Source organism: Haemaphysalis longicornis, unplaced genomic scaffold (genome assembly GCF_048455015.1).
Source record: "Haemaphysalis longicornis isolate Haplotype H1 unplaced genomic scaffold, Haemaphysalis longicornis Haplotype H1 scaffold_3, whole genome shotgun sequence".
Classification (NCBI taxonomy): Eukaryota; Metazoa; Arthropoda; class Arachnida; order Ixodida; family Ixodidae; genus Haemaphysalis; species Haemaphysalis longicornis.
The window spans coordinates 13911588-13935173 of NW_027526335.1; the positions used below are offsets into that span (position 1 = coordinate 13911588).

The 23586-nt window shown below is 47.5% G+C and overlaps 1 protein-coding gene across 4 annotated transcripts in view; it reads left to right on the top strand.

Annotated features, from left to right (window-relative positions):
• Nucleotides 1–23586, top strand: part of LOC144173993 (uncharacterized) — a 418670-nt gene that overhangs the window by 242071 nt on the left and 153013 nt on the right. Inside the window, exon 2 of one of the 4 annotated variants that reach the window (XR_013323412.1) lies at nt 16700–16964. The exons of the other annotated variants lie outside the window; for them this stretch is intronic. The gene's annotated coding sequence lies outside the window, so the exon portion shown is untranslated. Of the gene's footprint in view, nt 1–16699; nt 16965–23586 lie in introns of those variants that run through there. 4 annotated transcript variants of the gene reach the window in all.

Genomic DNA, 23586 nt, shown 5'->3' on the forward strand with positions numbered 1-23586 from the left:
TGGAAATTTCAGACCTGCGTTCCTTTTCTAAAGCTTTATACGACCGTTATAGAATAGCCCGCACCGTCTACGGCTATTCTGCTCCCTGCTCCTGCTCGCATCGCGCATATTCTTCACAACCGCCGTATTCGCCAAGCCATGAGAGAGCGGGTCGGATCCCCGTTCAGCAGGCGTCTCTTATCCACAAGTCCTCTTGAAGTACCGCAACGCGCGTCGCCCCGGGGGAAGCAGCGCGAAAAGAAGGACACGCGCAGACGATCGGCGAGGCCCAATGCAGTGCCGTCCCGCGCTGGCCTGGAATTGCCTCGCCGCGGGAGGCCGCTATAGCACCGCCCTGTGAGGGCGACTTCCTTGTTTTGTTCGCGTCCGTGCCTGCGGTGATGGACTTTCCCGTTCCGGACGCTAAGTCCACCGCGCGGCCTACGCCTTCGCCATCGGTGTCATTTTCCGGGACATTCTATGATGAGGCGGCCCCTGTCCACGGCTGCGTGTTTCTGACACGCCCTTCATACGATTTTGTTTCATGTCTCTACTACGTGTGACTGCGCCTCCCCAGTTCTTTTTTTGTGTGAGCAGCTTCGAGGCCAGCGTCGGGAGCGCGGCATATTGCACGCTTCATCACGTATTTCTGGGATGAAGTAAAAACTCGGTGCCGCGTTGGGCCCCAGGGGAGCTCAGTCTGTCATTCTTCAAAAGGGTGATTTACTTCATTTTGTTTTGTTCGCTTTAGTACCCATAAGCAGCGTGAGGTCTTTTTTTCCGTTGCACACGATGTGGCAAACAAACTTGTGAAACAAAACGGAAGCAATTTTATTCACGACCTACTGATACAAGTGATGCTGTGTAAATCGCTATCAGTAAATACACCAAATGAATGAATGATATGAAAATCATGTTTGGCTAACGGCAAAAACAAAGATTACGCACAGCAGAATTAAAAGTTGTAAGGATCGAAAAAGTTCAAATGTTAGAATGTACATTTGTGCCGTTCAGCTTTTCAAACACCTACACAGGGCTGAACGACTATCTCAAAGTTGCGCAAATTTTATGGGATTTACGAAACCTTGTTGGCACATAAAGACACACGGCACTCAGCACAGAGTAGCTATAAATTAAATTATTTTGCGTCTTACGCAGAAAACAGACATGAAGAACTGTATTACTTTGCTGCCGCACAATGAAATTAAAACTCCTAAATGTGAATAGCAGGCGCTCTGGCTTACGTAAATATAACACAAGTGCGAGCAAGACCTCCTTACAGTTCTTTGAGGGCACCAAATAGATGAGAAAGGCTGTGTGTATATTTCAAGGACTAGGCGAGCACACAAAAAAAGTGAGCGCAGAATGTTGACATTATGGTTTAAGTTCGATGCCAAACTACTGTCAAGAAAGCAAACAGACGAAGTTAATTTCAGCCCAGCAGTTGCGTTACTGGCTGGTCGAGCTTTTAAGACCAGTGAAAGGATAATAATCACTTTACCATATGACTCAGTTGTGCCAAACTACAGCCAATACAGCGAGGCGTCATACAAAAAACTGTGGTTGGAGCACAGTTGTGGTACTTGTGAAACTGTCAACAGCTATTTTAGAAGGAATTTGGTTCTAGGTGAATCTGGAAAGAATCTTTCAACGGAAAAACTCATTCGTCAAACTTCGCACGTGCTTTGAAGTTCACGCTTTTCGAAACAGTAACCAGCTTGGTATTCACAGTGGCAATGACGTCAAAATAATAATAACTTAAATTAGGTAAAGAACCACGGATCCAGCTTTGCACATTTCTTACTTCTTCAAGTTTCGTCGCCCTTTTCTTCAAAACATGATTGCTGCTCGGGGGAGTGACGCATCGCTTTAAATAGAAAACTCGCTCGGCCGACCGAATGACAAAGCCCGTGACGTCAGGGGATCAAGACTTGTGGTTTGCAGGAGCCGGTGCGGGGCTTCTGATTTGGCTGAATGGCCAATAGAGCTTCCCCTACATGTGGAGAGCAGGGCTACAAACTGGCTGCATCTACTCCACGGAAACGCTGGACGCGAAGACCAGCCAGGAGCGAACGTGCTCATTCACCGTCCGAAGGTTACCTCAGGAGCTTCGGAGCGCGAATATCAATAGCTACAAAAAGGTAAATAGTGGGCTGCTTCACGTTAACAATGTCTTTGCCTGTTGTGTGAAGCTATCCTGTCATATGATGCCTCTGAACTATACTAAAGCTCTTCCATCCGTCGCCGACCGTGGACGCTATGAAGGGGCTTTACCGTATACACCAGCCAAAAAGTGCAGCAGCTATGGTAAAACGTGGGCCTCACGTGACGCCACTTCGGCCACAGTGTTCCACAAATTTCAAATAGTATCAGCCAATATTAACGGCAGACGTTATGCTGGAAAATTACTTTGAGGGTAGCGGATGATGCGAGCCCTCGCGTACAGACAAAACCCGAAACAAAAGAGCACTCAAATCTGCGTGTTTAGTGTCAAAGTCCTATTACGGTTTTCTAAAACGGAAAATTCAGCACCTCATTATAACTACAACTGTTTCGCTGTTGAATGTTGGTGGCAAAGAAATTTTATTGGTACTTCAGAGAGCTCATTCGTTGTTATTTGACCTTGGGCTCTTCTTATTGTAGAACCTCTTCAAGCTACTTTGCTGTAGCGGTTTCTTCCTGTGCAAACGTTTTTTTTTCTTCGCTGTTTGTGTAAAAAGAACACATGTGAAGTAAAGCTGAAGTTTAAGAGACAATATGCACGATGCGCAATTGCATGAATTGAGGCGACCTTTATTAGAAACAAGTACTTTGGGCCGAGTGATTTTTTGAGTGCGATGCATAAGCCGCCGCACATGTTGCCAAACTGCTGTGCTACCACACCTCTCACTTTTTATTACGGAATATATCTTCATGAATAAAAGCAAGCTTTTAAAGGGAAAAGTTCTCATAGTAGTAGTAATGTAATATAGAAATGCAAGCCTTATTCTGTGACCATCATCCAATTCCACATGTGTAGCCTACAGCTTAACAATAAACGACTCCACTGAAAGCGGGGGACTGAAGGATTCTCGGGAGACCACAAATTATGCGGCATGTTTTTGCCTTACACGAATTAGTCAATCAAACCACAAAACCGCTTAAATTATACCTTCACGCCACAAACGCAAGTGGACTCTGATTGGAAAATTGGTTGACGTGATACACCGATCTGAACTTTCATCGGCCAAGCATAAATGGTGGAGCCAGATCACTCGGTCTGGATGTGTAAATCCCAGAACTGATATTATGGAAGCCATGTCAGTTGTACGCCAAGGCTTATCGTGTTGGCGACGTCATCCTCTGTGCGCAGCCTGCCTTGCCTCAAGGTAAAGCTCCCGAAGGCGGAAAAAGGGAAGAAGGTTGGCTAAGAAGTCACAGCAGAGCTTCAAGTCAATGGCAACGGCCAACTCTAGGAAACTCACAGTGGCCTACAGTTTAGCAGGAATTTTGATAAGTGCGGCGCATATCTTGGCCAACTCTGGGAGTTTTGGGCGGTGATTTTTTTTTTATTTGTCTCTTTTCTACTTTCCCCTGCATTCTCATTCAATTCTTTCAATGGATCTCTTGACCTAAAGTAAAATGCGCGATATGAGATGGCACTTGAAGAGCCACAGAGACCCGTTCTACGAAAGAGAGAAACTCACTCACGCCATCTTTTGGCCGATGAATAAATTCCATCTTCTGAGCAATCCCCGGACAAATTTATTTGCATTTAATTAACTTCAGCGAATTTGCCGCCTACCAGCCATTGCGGCGTTGATTTTTTATATTATACGTAGTGTCGCTGCTATTGTTCAAGGAGGTTCTGCAGCCATTTTGGTCGATGTGTGCGCAGCAAACTGGCACGGACACTAAAGGTCAATACAAAATTAGAATGCTTAACTTGACCGACGAATAAAATTTTAAGTCGAGTTATGAAGTCGCTCTTCACTTCCAAAGCTCTCATCTTTCTCTCCTCAAGAAATACTTGAAGACCTTTGTACCACAAAACAAAAAGCAAAGCTCCCCATTTCAGCAGGCGGAGTACTGTCGTTCGGGTATCGAGTGCGATGCAGTAGTGGGCAGGAAAACTTTATAGGCCACCGGACACGAGCCGATAAAACCACACTTGCTCCTTGAAACTTCTCGGGCTGTGCATTTTCTCCCTTCCTCTTCCCTTCTGCACTCAGCGTGCATTGAGACTCACTGCATGCGGCGTACTACTACCACGAACAGCAGCGGCGCCACTGGCAGCAAATACGGAAACAGGCCATTCGATCGCACCACGCCGAAACAGTGCACCGCGTTATCAGCCAACTTGGGTCGTGGTGCAAGGTAACTCCCCGGAGAACTGCAGGCTTCATCGCGCAAATACCTTCGGTCAGAATGCGGGAGTTGAGGATACCGTCCGAACGTGCCCCGCCATCGAGCCGGGAGATGCCCGCCAATAAAATGGGTGTTGGGGGAAGGGGTTTGATCTGTTCTCTTTTGTAGTCTCTTTTCTGCCTTTGCAATTGCGGTGGAAAAGTGCAAAAGCACTTGAGCATGAGTGCTCTTGCATCCGATCCGTGCTTGGCCGTCAACAGCGAGTCTGCGGCCCAGCGCAGGCGTCGAGTACAGGCAGCCCTTGCAGAAAGGAGGACGTAGAATGTGTTGCGAGTGCTTAAGCAAGGTTGAGGTCCGTCAACGCTGCTTTGTCACTGTTACGCAGTGCATGGAAAATCATTGCGCCTAGTTATTTAGATCAAATGGAGTTTTGTGCGCTGAAGCTACACCTCGGCTGTTAGGTTCGACACAGTAGAGGGCTAGGGATTTAATTTCGAACTTGATGTTTAAGCTAAGCTTATTGGGCTAGGTTCCACGATTTTAAGGCTTCCGCGCGCGGAGGGAAATACAATAGCAGAAAGCCAGCTTACAAAGTTCAAGCTTATCTTCAAAGCAAACACATATCGCCGCTCGCGTCGAAGCAGGAACTGCGAGTGGAAGAGCCAACAACAAAATCAAACGCATAACGTCAAAGCAAACGCAGGCGTCAGAGCCGAAACACTTTCCTAAAACGCGAGAGTGTTAAGTGCAAGTGTAAACGCACATCGCCTAAACAAATGCATATCCCTGCCCGCGTTCGAGCGGAATATCTCCAATAAAAAGTGATAGCCAAAGAGCTACATGGGAGTAACCGCGAACTAAATCAAGCGCATATCTACAAAGCAAAGGCATATCGCCGCTCATGTCGGAGCTGTGTGTCATTGAATGAATGACGCAATTCGTGACGTAGTGTGCGCCTCATACAACGACCAAGATCGCGGCGTTGGAAAAATAAACACCCCGGAGTGTGTACTCCTAACACGAGGTCACCACTAAACTCGCATGGCCTTAGAAATTTACTTGGACCTTAAGATTATTACGTCTGGTCACCTGGATACGCATTTGTCGTGGATTAGTTATCATTACACACCATTTTACATATAAGCAGAGTGAAAATTAAAAAAAAAACAATTGCCTCGCCATTCTGGCTCTGCAAAAGTGGATGACCAGCGGACCTTTTCAGCAGATGCCGTAGAGGAGACAGCGAATTCGGGTGAAAGGCACGAAGAAATTTATTTTCTCTTGAGCATCCCTAAGAAAGACACGTGAATACGAGCATACACTTATATTTTGTTGAAGTTGTGGTTGGAGTGAGCGCGAGCCGGGGATCGCGTGCCGGGAAAGGGAAACAGTGCTACGAGAGGAAGGTCGGAGGTAGACTGAGAAAGGGCGACGCAGAACGCTCTGAGAACGCAACATTCGCCGCCTTGAGAGGGCAGATTCCGACGGGGGCGAACAGGATGCTCCTGGTGATGGCCAGTGAGCGGAACAAGCGTCGGAGTTCTGCAGTGGTCTGGTTCAGTGCTGTCGGGGCTGACCGCAAAGTTCAACAGAAAGTTGAAAGCAGATCAACAGAAGGTCCGACTAGGCTTTACCTTAACATTCCTAGGATGTTGTAAACATCCACCGCAATTTTTTTGTTCCGCCGGCTATCTGTACCTCCACACGTGCTAAGGATTTCGTCTTAAGAAAAACTTCTGTGGTCACAGCACTTGCCCATTTTTAACAGCGGCAGCGGGGCTTTTCGGGGCTCAGTAGTACTCAAGAATATATGTGATAGCCCGTCCATGTTAGTTGTTCAGTGCTCTCCTCCCTCTTTACATGATGGTTCTGCTCAGTATCCTGGGTTTCTACCTAGAGAGGACAAACATTCTTGCCACTGGAAACAAGAATAAGTACACATGGTTTGTCTGGGCCGACTTCAATATATTGTGCGAGAGCAGTATACATTTCTGTTTATAAAGAGTTGGGTATGTACACCTTTTGTCAAAATTTTGTGGGCCAATCCTAAGCCTTCTCGACCGCAAAGAATTCAAGGAATCGGCTTTGTTGTTAAATTTGAAAAAAAAAATATTTTAAGGCAGTAAGAAAGAAAAGTGTTTTCTCTATCTTTCCCGCATAAAAAGTTGCAGCCTCACTCGGCACGTAAGCTTGTACATTGAATTTTTCTCAGCCTGTGCGTTTCCGTCTTGGCCCACAAAATTTGACAAAGACTGTTCTACTCTGTGGGCATGCAACACTTTGGTAGTCTTCAGAGTACGCTTTAAGCATTCCCAGTACGGGCTCAAATAACTTGCGGTCGTTCGTCGCCGTACTTGTGCTTTCAGAAAATGATTCGTTGATTGCTTGGTCCATGCGCGCCCCAGTAAGCGCCGCGCATAAGGCAGCGTCTATACGAATGCGAGCTGCTGTATATACGTTCCTGCTTAGAAAGCGTTGTATAATAACAATCCAATGAAGGTGTGTTCTTCTCTGTGGGTACGTATTATTTCGCAAAAAAAAAGAAAGAAAATGGCTGTGGCTTAACTCAGCTAACCCTGAATATACAAAGCGGAAGCTTGGCGTAGCCTGGCTCTGTATTGGATTAACTTTTTTCCCCTTTGATTTAGCTGTAATTATTATCTATTCGTTGAAAGCCTGTCTTTGTCTGTGGTTGTGGTCCCGCATCCGGCGTTTTCCGAGACGAACGGCTCGCTCTTCCGCAAGCTCGAGCGCCAGCTCCGCGCGTTTAGCATTCCTCCTGTGAAGCAGCTCGCCGGGCGGTATTCGTATAGGTCAGACACCGCTGGCCGACGACGGTTCATAGCCTGCAGCCCCCGCGTCATGCTCCGGGGAGGGAAGACTGCCCGGCACCGCTTTCTTCCACGGCCAATCTGGCAGCGAACCAGTTGCGGAGAGCGCATGCGCCATGCGTGCACTGGTAGCAGCGCCGGGCGCATAGCCAACGCTGCTGACGGCGGGGCTCCGCCCGTCGTGTCACGTGATGCTTTGTCAAGGGTACGGTGCAGCTGCGATCAAATGTAGGTATCGTCCGCGATGGCGAAACAGCTCGACGAGAGTACTCAGATTTGCTTTAAAAAACCCGTAACTGAGGAGTATGTACCCGGGTTTTGTCCAAACGTTTCTGATTAAGGTCGGGCAGCTTGGCGTACGACTACAGTCAAACTCGGTTATAGTGAACTGGGACATGCGCCGTGAATAATTCGATATATCCAATAGTTCGAAATAGCCGAACCCACCTATAAGGACTTTTTTGTTACGAGTTCCCAGTACGCGGGGCCCCTACACCTCCACCATCCCCACCATCCTTCTGCCATCCGCGCATGAAGAAACGAACACAATAAAGTATGCCATTACCATACACAAAGCTATATATTTATTGCAAGCAGTAAAGCTACTTTCCGCTGTGCAGCCGACCGTTCTATCAGGCCTTGAAGTAAACCAGAGAACGGTAGGACGTTTGGCCTTAGGCGCGCATGGAAAAACAACTAACGAAGCAGTTCAGGGAGATATGGGCTGGGCGTCGTTTGAAGTTAGAGAAGCTCACAGTAAAATATGCTTTGAGATGAGGTTGAGGGCAATGGATCAACGAAGGTGGGTAGCTAAGGTTTTTAGGTACCTATACTTGAAAAGCGTGGACACGCAGGGGTTAAGAAAGACAAGAAGGCTAACGATGAAATACGGAAAGAACAGTGGAGAATCCAAAACAGCCAAGGTAACCAAAAAAGAGGCAAGGCAGATTCAAACGAGTAAATGGAGAGAAAAAATGGAAGCTAAAACGTCGTTAGAGATGTACAGGGCTGAGAAGATGAACATCAGAAAGGAAAATTTCTACGATAATTCCCAGAGCAGTGCTTTGCTTTTTGAGGCTAGAGCAGGTTGCCTGCGAACTAAGAGTTTTGTGGGGAAGTGATGGGGTATGTGTGGTCTGCGGAAAAGAAACAGAAACTATGCGGCACATAGTGTTAGAATGTGAGGGTATCCATCCAAATCTACATGAAGGGGATATTGGGCTTTCAGAAGCCCTAGGATTTAAGGGTATCAGAGAGGAAGTTAACTTCAAGGCTGTCGAGGGGACGAAAAGAATAGAATGCTGGTGGACGAAAAGCAGAGATGGGAATATTGCCTAGGACAGTTACCACCTGTAACAGGGAAAAGAAAGTATTTCGGGCCTAATGAACTTTAGTGCCTGTCCTAATCAGCGCTAGTATTAAACCAAGAGTGTAAAACATGGTTATATTAGTCCTTTTTGGTAAGATGACATGTCATCACCCCGCTTCAAAGGAGAAACCAATAGGGATCAATCATCCAAATAGGGTACTTCCTGCCTCCGACGGTTGGGGCCCAGTTATCGGACGCTATGAGTGAGCGATTACCCGTGGCAGGGACCGCATATTTGGCAATTGGCACTGTCTGATGCCCTCGCTGAGCAATCAGTCTTGAAAAAGAGTCAGACAACTGGATCGGAGCAAAATTGCTCCCCCCATTCCCATCCCTTTTCCCATAACCCATCCCGATGCTCAAGTTCCCGTTCCCAGCAACCCACCCCATCCGGCTTCTTCCTAGGAAGGACAAGGGGGGTCCCCCCGGGCCCGTCCCCCTGGCGGTGGGTCGCAAGATAGCTTTTCCCGTTAATTTCTCTCCACCTTCGGGTGGATAAATTCTCTTTGCCGGTTGGCCCGTTTTTGTACTGTTGCGATTGGGTATACCCGTTGTACTACGGTGGTACCGGGGGGCTATTGAAAGCTCCATTTACTCGATGTAACTACCTACTTTCCCAAAAAGCGGTGATTCTTCTTTTCACTTTATCGCCCTAGCTGCCACCACTTGCGAAAACTACACAGTAATACTGACAGACTCTCAAGCTGCATGCCGCAATTTCTTGATCGGACGAATATCCCTACCAGCATTGGCTATACTAAAACAAATTAAGCGACGTCCTGAATTACAGATTGTCTGGTCACCTGGCCACGAAACCCTCAAAGGAAATGAGTCGGCACACGCCGCCACCCGCGCGCATACACACCGGGCCGTTTCCCGAGAGGGTGACAAACTTCAAGATGGCGACATCCTCAAGCCCACGCCCCTGAGAAAATATGCCGATACACTCGCCCACTACCGGCGCGGGCGCCAACAATACCCAGCACCCCCCCCCCCCCCCCACACCTATCTAGAACCGAAGGTGCAATACTCCGGCGACTACAAACAAACTCTTACCCCCACAATACCCTACTCCATGCAATGTACCCCACCCTCTACCCCTCATCTTGCAATAACTGCCCCCATCCTGGAACCCTATACCATCTGGTATGGGGGTGTCAACAAACCCCGTCCCTTACTCCCAATCCCCAGCCTACTTACGAGCAGTGGGTGGCACAACTGACCAGCTCCGACCTCTCCTCCCAGCGTAGCCTGGTAGAGAGGGCCCGGGTGGCCAGTGCAGGCCAGGGTATCCCGGACTAGAGGAAACCCCCCACCAGGCGGGTGCCCAGACAGCAGCACCTAAGGCTCGCATAAATAAAGTTTATTCCTTCTCCTCCTCCTTTTGGCGGGGTCAAATAGCACCGCGTTCTCTTCATGAGACATCATTTGCATAAGTTGCAGTCCGTGTCCTTCAATATCGAAGGAATATTGGTGGAGCACATTGACAGCCGAAAGCGGTTCATTAAGCATCGGACGACTTTCACAGGCGACATCCTCCGCCTCTTCGGTGCCTCCAGCAGCGCCAGCAGCCATGACATCTGTGACGGTGTCAGTGTCCGAGGGGCTCACAGTGAAGGAAACGTCGTCGTCGACACTCAGGCAATCCTCGAAGGGCACTCCTTTAAGCACAACATCGGGGACGTTGACGAGCTTTTCTCACAGTTCATCGTTGCTTCCATCTTGGTCCGGATTCGCTGACTTGGATAGTTCAATCGTGAGTCAGGCGCGTCGGAAACAGTTGCGGAAAGTGCCGGGAGTCACGTCGCTTTATGGGAGGCTCAACATCTCCATCGCAGCCAATCAACATCTCGATCGCCGCTCCGAGAACATGCATTTTGGCGGCAATTCTAGTAGCACCGAGCTCGATATATCTGATGTGAACTTCGTTATACGGAATATGTTTCACGTGTATTTTCGTAACTGATCTTTCTGTGTTCGATATATAGCATTATTCGCTCTACCTGGGTTCGTTATAATTGGGTTGGACTGTACTATATATTCCGGCGGGTACCTGTTAACGGCGTTAAAATCAAAGCATGACGTGAAGCCTAACGTTATATGCTTCTAACTTTAGACGTTCTTGTAGTAGACCTTTGCGACGTTACACGCAACGTCACAATCAATGTACGCCGAGCTTCGGGTAGCGGATGACGGCGAGGCCTCACAGCTTGACGTTAGGCTAAACATCGCGCTGTCGCAAACCCGCGTCGCTGCTTCTCTATACTGCGCATACGCCTTTGAGAAAGCGAGTTATAAACTGAAAAATACGTGAGGCTTCACCGAGTTCGGGATTTTCTGCTTCCGCGACCACGGAGAAGGTATGCTGCTGAACAAGAAAAAGATTTGAATGAATCCAGAACCGGCCTAACCGAAATAAACACGTGTGTGCTAGAATTGTGCATCAGCAATTCCCACGCCTGAATACACCTGCGACGTAGGCCCACTGCGCCAAAAATTCGCTGGCAAATCATATCAACGGTAAGAAATAAATTGAAAGCCTGGTCTCGCCGATCCTTCGTCGTCATGTATTCTCGTTCATGCGAGCAGGCCCTGCGTTTATTTAGAAAAAAGAAATATGAAAAAAAAATCGTTTCCATTCTTTCCACCCTTTCCTCCACGTTTCTTCAAATTCACCGTGACCCCTTCCTGCGTTCCCATTATCGTGCGTGCGGACATTCCGGTGGGGGCCTTTCAGACAAGGTGGGGTCGTAACATCGCGTGGGTGGAGCCCCGGTCAAGCCGATCGCTCGAAGGAATCCCCGGACGAGCCATGATATCGATTTCAACGCAATTTCACGGATGTTTCTCTTCTCTCTCTCTATCCTTCTCTCCTTCTACTTTTCCTTCTTCCTCTCCTTCTCTCTCCTTCTGCGGCAAGCCTTTCGTCTTGCCCGGAGGAATAAATTGGTAAAAAAGAAGACAAATTGTGTGAGGTGTGCCGGCTTACACATAAAGCAGAAATAGAGGAAAGAGCGGGAAAGAGCTCTCTCTCATTAGACAATAGTCACAGGTAAAAATCTAAGCGAAAATAGGGCTGCTACCCCTTGCTGCTTCCTAATAAGAAGTACAATCGTTTCTGTTTTTTTTTTATTGCTTACTCCATCTTTCCGCAGGGTTCTTAGTTTGTGTTCGAGCTTTTTTTTCCACACTTCAAGCGATTAAAAGTGACGGTTACTGAAGCCTTCGAGTGTGAACGAGATTAAGCGTAACTTAAAAGCCGAAGGGGCAGATTCAGTTGTGATTCCGAACTCAGAAAATGAGGGCGTTAATCGAATTCGCATTCCCACCTCTTTTCGACTGTTCTATGACGGACTCAGCGGCCATGCGCGAGCGAAGAACGAACTTCATTTCGCGCAAATCACTTTCACGGCAGCGGAAAACATTCTCTGCCATGGTTTGAACAATGAGCGTAATAAAGACGCCGTTGTTTTTATGTAATTATTAATATATATTAGTAGCATCATTTATTGTTTTATAGACGGGTAGTCCCCTAGAAATTCACGACGGTGACCACCAGACAGGAACCACCGAGTAATGTTCGTCTCATATTCGCTTTGTGTTCGCCGTTTTTTCCTTGTTTTACTTTTTACGTTACAGTCTCAATGAAGTGGCCTGTAGGCGTTGCTTTGACACTGCGAGTGATCCGAGAGAACCGTGCACTTTCTGCGAACGTGTTTCGTTTCTTCAGTTGGTTCACAGGGTTCATATAAACGCGTTTCCACTGTTATATTAATTCTAACAAAACAGAAGGATGCATGGGTCACCAGTATGACTTCCTAAAACAAACGCAGAAGGACGTAGATAACCAAAAAAAAAAAAAACTATTAGAGAACAATGCCACCAACCCAGCCAAAAATAGCGTAATCTGGCGCAAATGTGACATGAAGCCCCATACGCGGTTACAAATTTAGGCGAAATAACGTTATTCAAGAAAACAATGATAAAGAAGAATTATAAAAAAGCAAGAAAACAATAATAAAGTGTCATACATTTGTTATTAGTGTGCTCTGCGGTCAAATATTTAGTTACAAAAACCAATAATACGCATACATAAATCGAAAAAAAAAAACACGTGTCCGGAAAACACTCGCAGTGACATGAACAGTATTAGTAAGTAGCTTAAATCCTCACTTCCCTAACGTAAATCCGTAATATCTTTTTACCAAACAAGAACAATTCATGCCTGAAGGGCTGGGATTAAGGTGTTCCAATAGGAAAATACTATTGAAAAAATGCAATCGATTTTTTTCGTCGACCGGTTCTGATTTTGGGCAATAAAATAAATTTAAAAAATAAATATAAAGACAATAAAAATAAATAAAATGAAGGCAATGAAAATGAATTGTATTATGTGGGTTAGAAAATAAAAGACAACTTCTTTATTGACAGAACATTCTATCCCTCTCCCCGGACAACTTGAAAACAGAGAAACTAGACGATTTGATTGATTTGATTCATTGTGGGGTTTAACGCGCCGACGCAACACAGGCGATGAGGCGCGCCGTAGTGGAGGGCTCCGGGTTAATTTTGACCACCTGGGTATCTTCAACGTGCGCTGGAATCTCGTAGACACGGGCGTTTTTGCTATTCGCCTCCACCAGAAAAGCGGCCGCCGTAGCCGGTAATCGAACCCGCGCCCTCGTTCTAGGCAGCACAACGCCTACGCCACTGAGCCACCGCGGCGGGTGAGCAACTAGACAAATACACAAGAAAGACACAAAACGCGATGATGCGTTTTTGTCGTCCTTCTTCATTATTCGTCCAGTTGACCTGTTTGTAAGAACCTCTTTCAAGGTTCTTTCGTACGGCTTCCACAACCCCTGTAAAGAAGTAAGTAGCCTGTTATAAACGACGGCAAAACTCTCAGTTTCTTTTCACAGCGAAGCTGTATACACAATGCCTAACCCCCCCCCCCCCCCCCCCCTCTGGTGAAGCCGCTTTACTCGGCACTGCTTCTCCACTCCTCCTCGCCACCGCCGACTCCTTTTTCAAAAGTTTTATGCCCCTCCAAAACACCGATACCTTTTTCACGAGTTGTGCAATCGGCTGATAACGGTGCTTGCGCCGTTGTCAGCAGTTGCATTTTTAGCTCGTTTTGAGATGGACGCGTGTCGTTCGTTCGTAGGAAGAACAACGAGAATCCAGAGAGCGTCGACGCGCGCAGAAGCCGAATGGGCGGGAAAATAACGTGCAGCCGTCACCGTTGCCGCCTGAAGTTCCCCCCCACGTTGAGTAGCTGCAAATCCCTCCCGGATGAAGAGCAACTTACTCTCTTGGAACGCCGAAATGAGCCAATAATCATAACATAAAAATTCACCATAGCGAAAACCCATCATAGTTACTGCGTCGCTGGCTTCCATCTACACAGTGTGGAAATGCCCATTTTTTAGATTGGAAGCCTCTCTCTCGCTCTCTCTTTCTCTCTCTCTCTCTCTCTCTCTTCGTTTCAAATTCCTACATGTAACTTGGTTTTCGCGAGGTAATCTTTGTTTCTACTTGTGTTAAATCTTCGAAAAATGTTAATATTAGTTTTCGTTTCATCTTCATCTTTTTATCTTTATTCGTTTCATCTTTACACCTTGTCGCCACGTAATACTTTGGTGGAGGGTGCGGTCTCCATTCCCCTACCGGTTCCCAAGCTTCACCCCGTCTCGGCTCCTGAAGGAATCGCCTCGAAGCTCTCGGATCCCGTCGGCCGCCTCAGCCCCGGTGACCTAATGGACGCGCCCATTCCCCAGCCCCGTGTCCCCAGCCAATGACCTGCCGAGACCAGATCACCCGTGAACTGCGAAGCCGAAGACGCCGCTCCCCTGCCCCGTTTACCGGCGTGTCTCCAGAGGCTTCGGACGTTCCTTCATTGAGTCGGCGGGCACAGCTGTTCCGGGGCCGATGTTCATCAAGCTCAGCATCATCCGTGGCGGCAAGGATTTCACTGTATATTCCCACCTTATCTCGTCACTGTTGCACCCGTGCATATACTGTGACCTCGACCGGGACGGTCGCCTTTGACGAGGGGGAAATGTGACGGTAATCAGAAAAAGGGCATGGCACATATCTCGAGGGGACTCCGCCGACGACGATGAAGCACTGCGTGGCACGGGCTCAGCTTGAGCTGTCATGGCCGTTTATACATAGTTCATCCATGTAAATACATCGCTGCTCCATTATCAAATATTCGTTTCATCTTTACCTTGTCGCCACGTAACAATATTAAAAATGAAGTTAAATCTTATTGTTTCGGACGGATGCGTAAAAAGTACGTTTCTTTTTCTGACATAGTTTAAGTTCTGTGATTATATTGGTTTGTGATCTGAATTCCACGTGTTTCAATTAGGTTAATGTAATTGTTTCGGCAAGTAGAGCTTCCTTCAAAACCGCTAGATTTCGCGCTTCCTACTATGGATGTACGCAAAATGGAAGGAGGAAATATCCGCAGCATTCTTCTACCAGGCAACTTATTCTAGCTAACTACGCAGTTACTTAGGGCGTAAAAATATAATATGCGGGTTATATACCCATCTGAAATTATATGTTGCCTTAGGACTAGAACTTAGCCCCTCCACCCCACCTTCCACACAGTTTTTTTCCCTCCGCTGAGTTGTAAGTAGGACCATTATACCTTATTTAGATCGCAGTAGTGATTTTATAAACCTCGAATAAACCTATATATTCTCAATATTGTACAAAAATAAACGACAATGCATACATTTTACCAACTAGTTCCGACCACGAAAAAAATAAGATGACGTAAATTCTTCTTTTTCCTCAGTCATATTTACCGTGTATCATAGGTTATCACATTTGCTTCACGATTACGTTCGTCCATTGCAATGCGGAAAGAGTTCGGCGTTAAGATGACAGGAGCGATATGGAACCTACAAAAAATAGCATTTTCTCGTTGAGCCAATGTTTTTTCCTTTGGTGGAAATTTAGTCTCGGTATACAGCTACACCCTGGTACTGAGATTAAAATTTAGGTGTCTAATTGAACCCTTAAGATTAGTAAAAACTAGGAAGTGCTGCGAAAATTCAGTCAGCTTTCTGAGGAAAGTACCGTTTCTGTAGGCATCTCGGAAACCGCTGAATGCGGAGTTGGGAGCCGGAATTAGTAGCTCTTGGGAGGATGGCCAATTTGCAATCGATTCCCGGCGCGGAACGGTAAGGGCAATTTCGCAGTCGATATCGGAGGAAAGTGAAGGAGAAAAGAGCAAGAGAACTCTTGCAAAAGTGGATGATCAACCGAGCCCTTGGTAACAGAATGGCCTAGTGCTAATGAGTTCCGCATTATCTCGGGAATTGGGGGAAAAAGCCGTATCGAACGATGCACACCTGCACATACAAAAGGTGTGAAAGTGCATGTATGCAATGCGAGATTTTGTTTGGTTGTTTCAAGCGTGTGTTTTGTGAGCAATAAACACGGCTAAAGACAAAAAAGAAAGGGCTTAAACGGAGACATGAACTTTTACGCCATGCCGCTGTTCTCACCTCGTTTTCTTGGCTCCTACTCGCCAGGATGGTGGTGTTCTTGATTTGAGACGCGGATAGATCGTTTTTACTTGTTCATTCTTCCCGTCCTTAAAGCACCTCCATTTGCACTGAGGGCACCATTGGGCTAGGCGCTGTTACCATTATTCTGGAACAGTGACTTTGGAACCATTCGTTCATTTGTGGGCAATAATGGAGCTCCATATGATAGTCAATAGTCAGGGCGGCTGCTGGTTTTTTATGGACGTAATGTTTTTTCACTGGTTTTTTTGCTTTAATATTTCCGATACTTGCTTCCCGGCAATTTGAACATCTCTATCTGGGCGAGGCATCAGCTCTCTCCTTCCAGTATCCTCCATCTAATGTTTGTAAGTTCATACACTGCCTTGTCTTGAGAGTGTACTATTTTGCTTCTTGTCACTGTTTACTTCGTCTTAATCATCTAAAACATCTTGGAGTTGTACCCATGCGGCTGCTATACCCTTTTTTATTTCTTGAGGAGATCTAAAGCAACGGGGAATTTCAGTCGCTATGTTGTCATGGGCGAGAGCCGTTTGCGGCAAAGCCAACTTTATAGCGAAGCTAGCGATGCCTGCCTGTGCGGATTATTCAGTTACTGCTCTCCATCTTTCTTTTTTATTCAACAGGAGTCCATCACTGGATGCGGAACACGAGAACAGGAGACCAGCTCTAGAGAGATGCGTAGACCACGTGGCCGACTGACGTCACGAGGGCTTGAGCGCAGTCTTTAACCGTACGGCGCGGAGCGATATGTTAGGTTACGTGGTCTCAAGCGCTCGTTCCCACAACGTACAGCGGGGACTACAATATTTACGCATATATTGCCTATGGATTTTTGAGTGCTCTACAAAGCGAATGGCTGCCCTTTTTGTGCGGACCGTAAAAAATGAATTCGGCTTGACTGTTTATCTTCTTGTGTTTTTGTCATCGGTTTTGCGTGTGCTCCCACACGGATGTCAAGTAGCAGCAGACGCCGAACCAGCCCGCGGTGGTTACCTTGCCTTCCCCATTATACTGAAAATGGAGGAGAATTTGAATAGGCAGCCGCAGTTTAGTGGCAGTCGTCTTCCAGTTTTCGACGTCCACTACAGACACTGAAAGGGCACGAGTGGCACCCCCCCCCCCCCCCCCCCCTAGCGACGCTACTGTCTCCACCGCAAGGCGTTATCCAAGAACGACGGGGAGTAAACGTTTCGATCAAACAACGAAGGTTTGGATTATCAGGGCCCCTTTAGAGTTTGCTTTGTCGTTTCCGATGAGGCGGTGGCCAAGGCAAGAAGGAGACGCCATATTTCGAAACTAAGGAGATGTGTCAGATAAATACGCTGGTAATATTACCTAGATCTTTGTTCCCAGTATCAAACTTTCAGTACAACGTGAAAACACAGAGGCCGCAAACACGTGTTTTAATGGGGTGGCAATGGGAAACGAAAAAACTTCGTTAAATCTAGAAATTGGTTAAATACAGGTTTGTTACATCCAGGTTAAACTCTTCCAGGAAATTACACAGAACTATCGGCTGAGTCATCTGAAACTTCCGGCGGCTCACAGATGCCTTGCAAGAGGACGATCAGTAGCGTGGCGTAGGCTGCAGACATGCACTTTTCCCCACCCCGCCCTATGCCATCGACAATAGCCAGAAAGATACCAGGACACATTCAAGTCGTGGGGAATATCAGCTTCTTCCCTGACACACATGGTTTGGTCTGTCGCCTCAAACCCCGGCCCGCACACCCGGGGTTTCCAATCAGAAATTATCATCAAGGGAAGGCCGCGCGGCTCAGCTGTACCCCCGAACAACAACTTTCAGTCGCCCAGCTGGCGGAAGGCGCCGCCAAGGACCACGGGCTCCTGGCCGACATCTGACAAAGCGCCCACCTGGAACCTCTTTCTCAGGTGGTTACGCCCAGGAAAGATCACAGTTTTTTTTCTCCCTCTCTCTATCTCTCACTTGCGAAAATAACTAAGATTTCGCTTTAAAGAACTCTGGCATCTGCTACGGAAAATTAATTACGGTTATTCATTGTTACGTGCTAAGGCGCCGTGACAAGCCACCAGCGGGGACTTTCAAGGGTGCCCTTAATTAACGGCTTCCTTTAGAGGAAAGCCCTTGGAAAGCGACTGTGTGAACATTTTCGGGACCCCGTTGGCGGAAAAGAAGGCAGCGCCTCCTAGCCCACTTTATGCCAAAGGAAATTTCAAAGGATAGTGTGAGAGAGGCCCTACTAAGGTCCGCGGGGCTTACCTCGAAACCCGAGAGGATCATAACGAGAGGAGAGGAGACCCGAGACCCGAAACCCGAAATCCGAAACTCGATAGGAGAGGAGAGATGAGCTGAAGGGTGGGAAGGAGGGGTGTGTGCGCAGATGACAGCCGATGAATTCCACCAAACCCGGTTGTGCTGCAGTTTGCCCACCGCTGGTAGCGTGAACGAAGGAGTGGGAGGCGAAGAGCGCCTTCTGATCGACTCCAGCCATTTGAGCGTCTTGGAAGCCTTGGGCGAACATGCGGGGCTGCTCTACTTGGAAGCTGATTAATTATTGGCGGCCTCGAAAATGGCTTTACGCAGCACCAGGCAGTCGAGACGACAACACCCCGCTGACATGCTCTAGCCCGTTTTCTGCTTAGTTTTTGGAATCTCTCTCTCTCTCTCTCTCTCTCTCTCTAGGGATATTTTCGGAACACCCGGCTACGCTCGTTCTAGGCTCCTTTCTGGGTGGCGATTTAGCTGGCGATTGTGTAAAAGCAGCGATATATATATATATATATATATATATATATATATATATATGCAGCCGTGCACGTGATTAATTAACGCACTCGTGCATCAATTCGTAGGAGCACCACACTCTCTGTTTCGGATTTTAGGCGCCGCGTGTGGCACATCTGTGAAACCCACGTGACCGCATCTGAAGCCTCAGGTATTTACTAGTTTAAAACTTGCTTGCGCAAAGGTTCACGCGCTGTATAAAGAGGGGGCGGGGTATACACAGATGCGCCATCTGTGCATACCCCAGATGGCACATACCCGCACTGGGGGATTATGGGAGGACGGAAAGTTGTTGAAGAGGGAGAATTTATTTCCTAAAGCGCGATATATTCAAAACCTCAAAGAAACAATTTTATTTTGTTTGGGTCAGATAGCGGGTCAGATCGTCACGCAAATATTGTAGCGCCACACCTCCCCATTTTACATGCTCTTCATTACGAAGGCTGGCAAGAGAGAAAATAACAGTGGTAGCGAGTGCTGTTCGCAAGCTCTCTTGAGTGAGTGTCCCCATCACAATATTCCAGTATCGAGCGTGGTGCAGACTCTGAGTGGGAAGCTTTCGAGTTTGAACAGCGGTCGCTGTGAGTCGAGGAATGGGGCTCTATCGATTGTGCTTTCTGCTCTTTTGTTCTCCTGCACAGACGGAAACTCTCAGTGGAAAAAAGTAGTATCAAGATAAATAGCGGGAGCAGCGCGACACGCAGGTACGGTGTCGGCGTATCGCCCGTTTCCAGGGCACTGCAGCGCGTTTATATCGGCAAGAGGCGGCAGGCGTCCCCTGGATCTGCTTCCACGGAGATCTCAGAGTAGAGGTATCGGAAACTGGGCTAAGTTTTACGTATATCGGAATTCCTCTTCCTTCATGTTTGGGGAACTTTTTTGGCCCTTGTGCTTTTGCTTTCCGTCAAAGCGGCTAGTCAATAAAATGCTGGCGGAAGAAGAGCGCCCCTCTTCTCCAATCTTGCTCACTTCTTCATTCTACCGAAAGATGGGAGATTGTGCGTGAACGGTTCACCGGCATTGTTGCGGTGAGTGCGTAATGGGAAGCGCTGAAGGTATTGACCCGTGTTCTGATGTGCGGATCGAAGGTGATATGACGGACTGTCGATGCGTTGAGAGAGAGAAGGCGGTAAAGGTCGCTGCTGAATTCTGGCACGCTAGGTTTCCAGAGTTTGGATGGCGTCAAAAATCCCAGATACAAAATTTGTTATATTCTTATTGTTTTGAAACCCGTGGCAAAATATCAGCAGTGAAATATGGTTCACCTTATGGTGACTATAGCTTGGCTGCAGTTGCCAAAAAGTGTTAATGGAACCCTGCAAAACTTTTTATAAGCGCTTTCACTCTTTCCTTCGCGTCTGGAATCACTGCGAAAGCTAAAGTTATCGTCAGTACGGAGCGGCACTGCGTGATTTGTTCGTCGCACCAGATACGCCTTCCGTTTCTGCTTGGTTTTTGTGGCTTTTTTTTTAAGTTCCAATCGAAAAGCGTTCATTGCTGCAACTGAAGGACATCCGGCCAACAGCGGTTACATGGCCTTAGTGCGTAATTCAAACCGTCAAAGAACGTGAAGACCGGGAAACATAGAACAATCTTTTGGGAGAGTTTTCAAGTTATCTGATGGGCATAGAGCAGTAATTTTCGGCTGAGGTACTTTGCGACCCCCTAATCTAAGTACTGGGTGTGTTGGGTGACTACGCTCTTCAAGCATTTAAGATTTGTTTACGTACATTTAAACACACTCGCCTCCACCGTTTTATGCTGCAGAGCAAACTTTCGCAATTAAAAAAAAGCATTTAAGATTTCAAAAAGCGTTCAACAATGTGTTGCGGGGTCTCTTTAAAGCAGTGAATGGGGGCAGGGGTGTTCGGCTACGGCGAACGTGGAATATGCCAAGGCGTTATAATGAATTGACAGCCCTTGTAAAAGTTCTGCCTTTGTGCTGCCCGTGGCAAAACACGTGCTGAAGCAACAGTCTGCGACACAACTTTTATTCCCGGCTAACAACGGCTAGGGCAGTGCAAAGGCAAAGGCTGTGGATTCTCTTTTAAGATCTGGAGGTCCATGCAGGAGGGACGCATAAGGCAAGGCACCGTTCTCACCTTGTGCTCCCGGTAAGTGGTGGCCGGTCCGTTCTTCAGGTAGCGGGCCAAAAAAAAGTATTGGAAGATACAGTGGTTGATCCAAACCTGAAGGTTCACTTAAACATCTTCGCAAAAATTGGCGGATCGGCCTGCGGCACACATGAGTGCTCCTGTATGCGGATTAGCACCGTCTCAACCGACCTGTTCGTATTCTCTCCGGTGCATAGTGAAGCTATCTAATAAATCGAATGTCTGCGCTATGAAGCGCAAAGGCATAAAATAATCGAATAAATTCAAAATACTCCCCCCATCTAGGCTGCATATTTCCCCACAAAGCAATGAATTTTCCCTGGCACATAACAAGTAACACTTTCTAACCGTGTTTCCGGTTTCTTCTAAAATCAGCACGTCGTTGCAACAACACACGAGCCAGAAATGCCGCCTACCACAGATGTTGCAACCTTCATAATATGTATAATTAGGTTTTCCAAGTAAATTGCTAATGTTCCTCTGATTTACAAGAAGTTAAGAACATAGAAAATAAATACATTATCACATAATTGGGATGTAGAGATCTGATAGCGTGGGCTTGAAGTGTGTGAATTGATATGAGAGAGGGAGAGAGAGGGAGACAGCTCTTTATTAGATGAAAGCAGGGAGGTTTGCCGGCATGTTCCCGCCTACATGCCACTCTGAGGGGATGGGGAGAAGGAATTAAAGGCCCTAAAAGTACGGCAGACGAGATGGGAAAAAAAGGAGAGGTTAATATGTCTGCGTGTGTACTTTGATGTTTATTTGCATTTGAAGATCAACGTCTTGAACAATGTGTAGCAGTATATTACGACGGCGGTATTTTTATTGTGTTGGAAATTGTAAAAATCACATTTGTTTCTGACACTGGGAATCGGGTTCTGAGGCCTCTCGGAGGCCATTTGTGCTTATAGCCTCTGACTCCCCTCGCTTTCACCAATAATATAAGTAGTAGTAGTAAAGTCCTTTATTGGGATGGGACGGCCGGTTGGCCAGAGGGGGGAAATGGGAATAGCAGGGAGGGAGGATTAACACTACTTGAATCTTCAAGGGCCGTAGAGTATCTAATTGTCCATTGAGGATCTAATTGTCCAGTTTCAGGGACCAAATGGGTTGTAGGCCCCGGCTCACACTACTCGAGCCAGACCGCTCTCAAGGGAAAAAGTGCCTAGCGCGGCAAGGAATTGGGGGTCATGGTATGGGGGATTAGCTGGTGAAGAACCATTTGGAAGTGCATTTTCGATAATATATCGATGGTCTGAAAATTCAGTGCAGTGCCAGATTAAATGGTTCAGGTCCGCGATAGAAGTCGCTGAACAGTGCGGACAACGTGAGGGTAGTGACGTCCCAGGGTGAATCCATTTGTATATTATGTGAGGAGTGACAGCAGCGTTCGCAAGAGTCTTATTAATGAAAATTTCGGCTGGGCGTGGTAGGGAAGGGACGCCGTGTAGGTAGCCAAGCGGAGTGCTTGATGCTAGGCGGCATCGGCGCACGTGGCGAGCGTGGTCCAGCTGCAGGCGAAAGGAGGTGGGCGAGACAGCAGCAGGGGATTGGTCATCCAGCGGAGGGGTTACGAGAAGGCTCTCCCTAGCCGCAGAGTGCGCGGTCTGGTTGCCATGTCCCTGCATCATGTGTCCCGGTATCCATGCCAGGTGAGTTTTAGTGCCATTCTGAGCGAGTATGTTGACCATAGCTTGAATCTGGTGGACAGTAGGATGGTCAGAGAAAGCCTTGTTGAACTCGTCAATAGCATTTTTGGAGTCACTGAGAATACGAATGCGGGCGGGTAGTGGAGCAGAGACGTTGTAGGCAAGATGGTCCAGGGAATGGAGAATGGCACGCAGTTCGGCTTCAGTGGGAGACGGATAAAGTATATGCTTCGTAATGGAACCATCAAATTCGGGTCGTGCTGGACAATGCCACGCGAGGCCAATTCGGTGGTGGTCCAGGCTGGCATCAGTAAAGATGTCAGTTTCATCTGGGAGCTTCGCCCCCAGGATGCGACAAAGGGCTTTTTGTCGAGGGCACCTCCTTGCTTTGGGAATGCCAGGTCGCTGATGTGGCGATGTCAGAAGTGGCCTTTCCCAGGGGGCAGGCGGTGCCGGACTCAGCGGTGGTGGCAACATGGTTCGAGCATCCCACGCTGCGAGCGCCGCTCCCTGACCCGTAAGAGATCGACGTTGTTCGTGTTGGAGGGCAGCTTCAGAAAGCAGAGCTTCCACAGGAGGCAGAGGAGCGGCCTTTTCGAGGGCATCTATACGGGTATGTCGCGGCAAACCAGTTATTGTTCGGAGCGTGGCCCTGTGTAGTACTGCTAATTGCTTCTTGTGACTGTTTGAGAGGGTATATACAGGGGCGCCGTAGAGAAGGCGGCCTAGAGCCACTGCTCGTGCTAGAGTAATGCAAGCCGCTTGTTGGGCCCCTCCGTACTTATTTGACATTCTAGAGATTATATGAAGCATTGGCTTCCAGGTACATCGAAGTTGCTTTATCCAGCACTGTGCGCTGTTGTGACTGGCCAATGGGATACCCAACAGTCTAATTTTGCCGCACACAGACCTAATTGGTGTGTCAGACAGATAGATGGTGTGGTGCATATCAGGAGGTATGTTATGCCGTCCGTGCA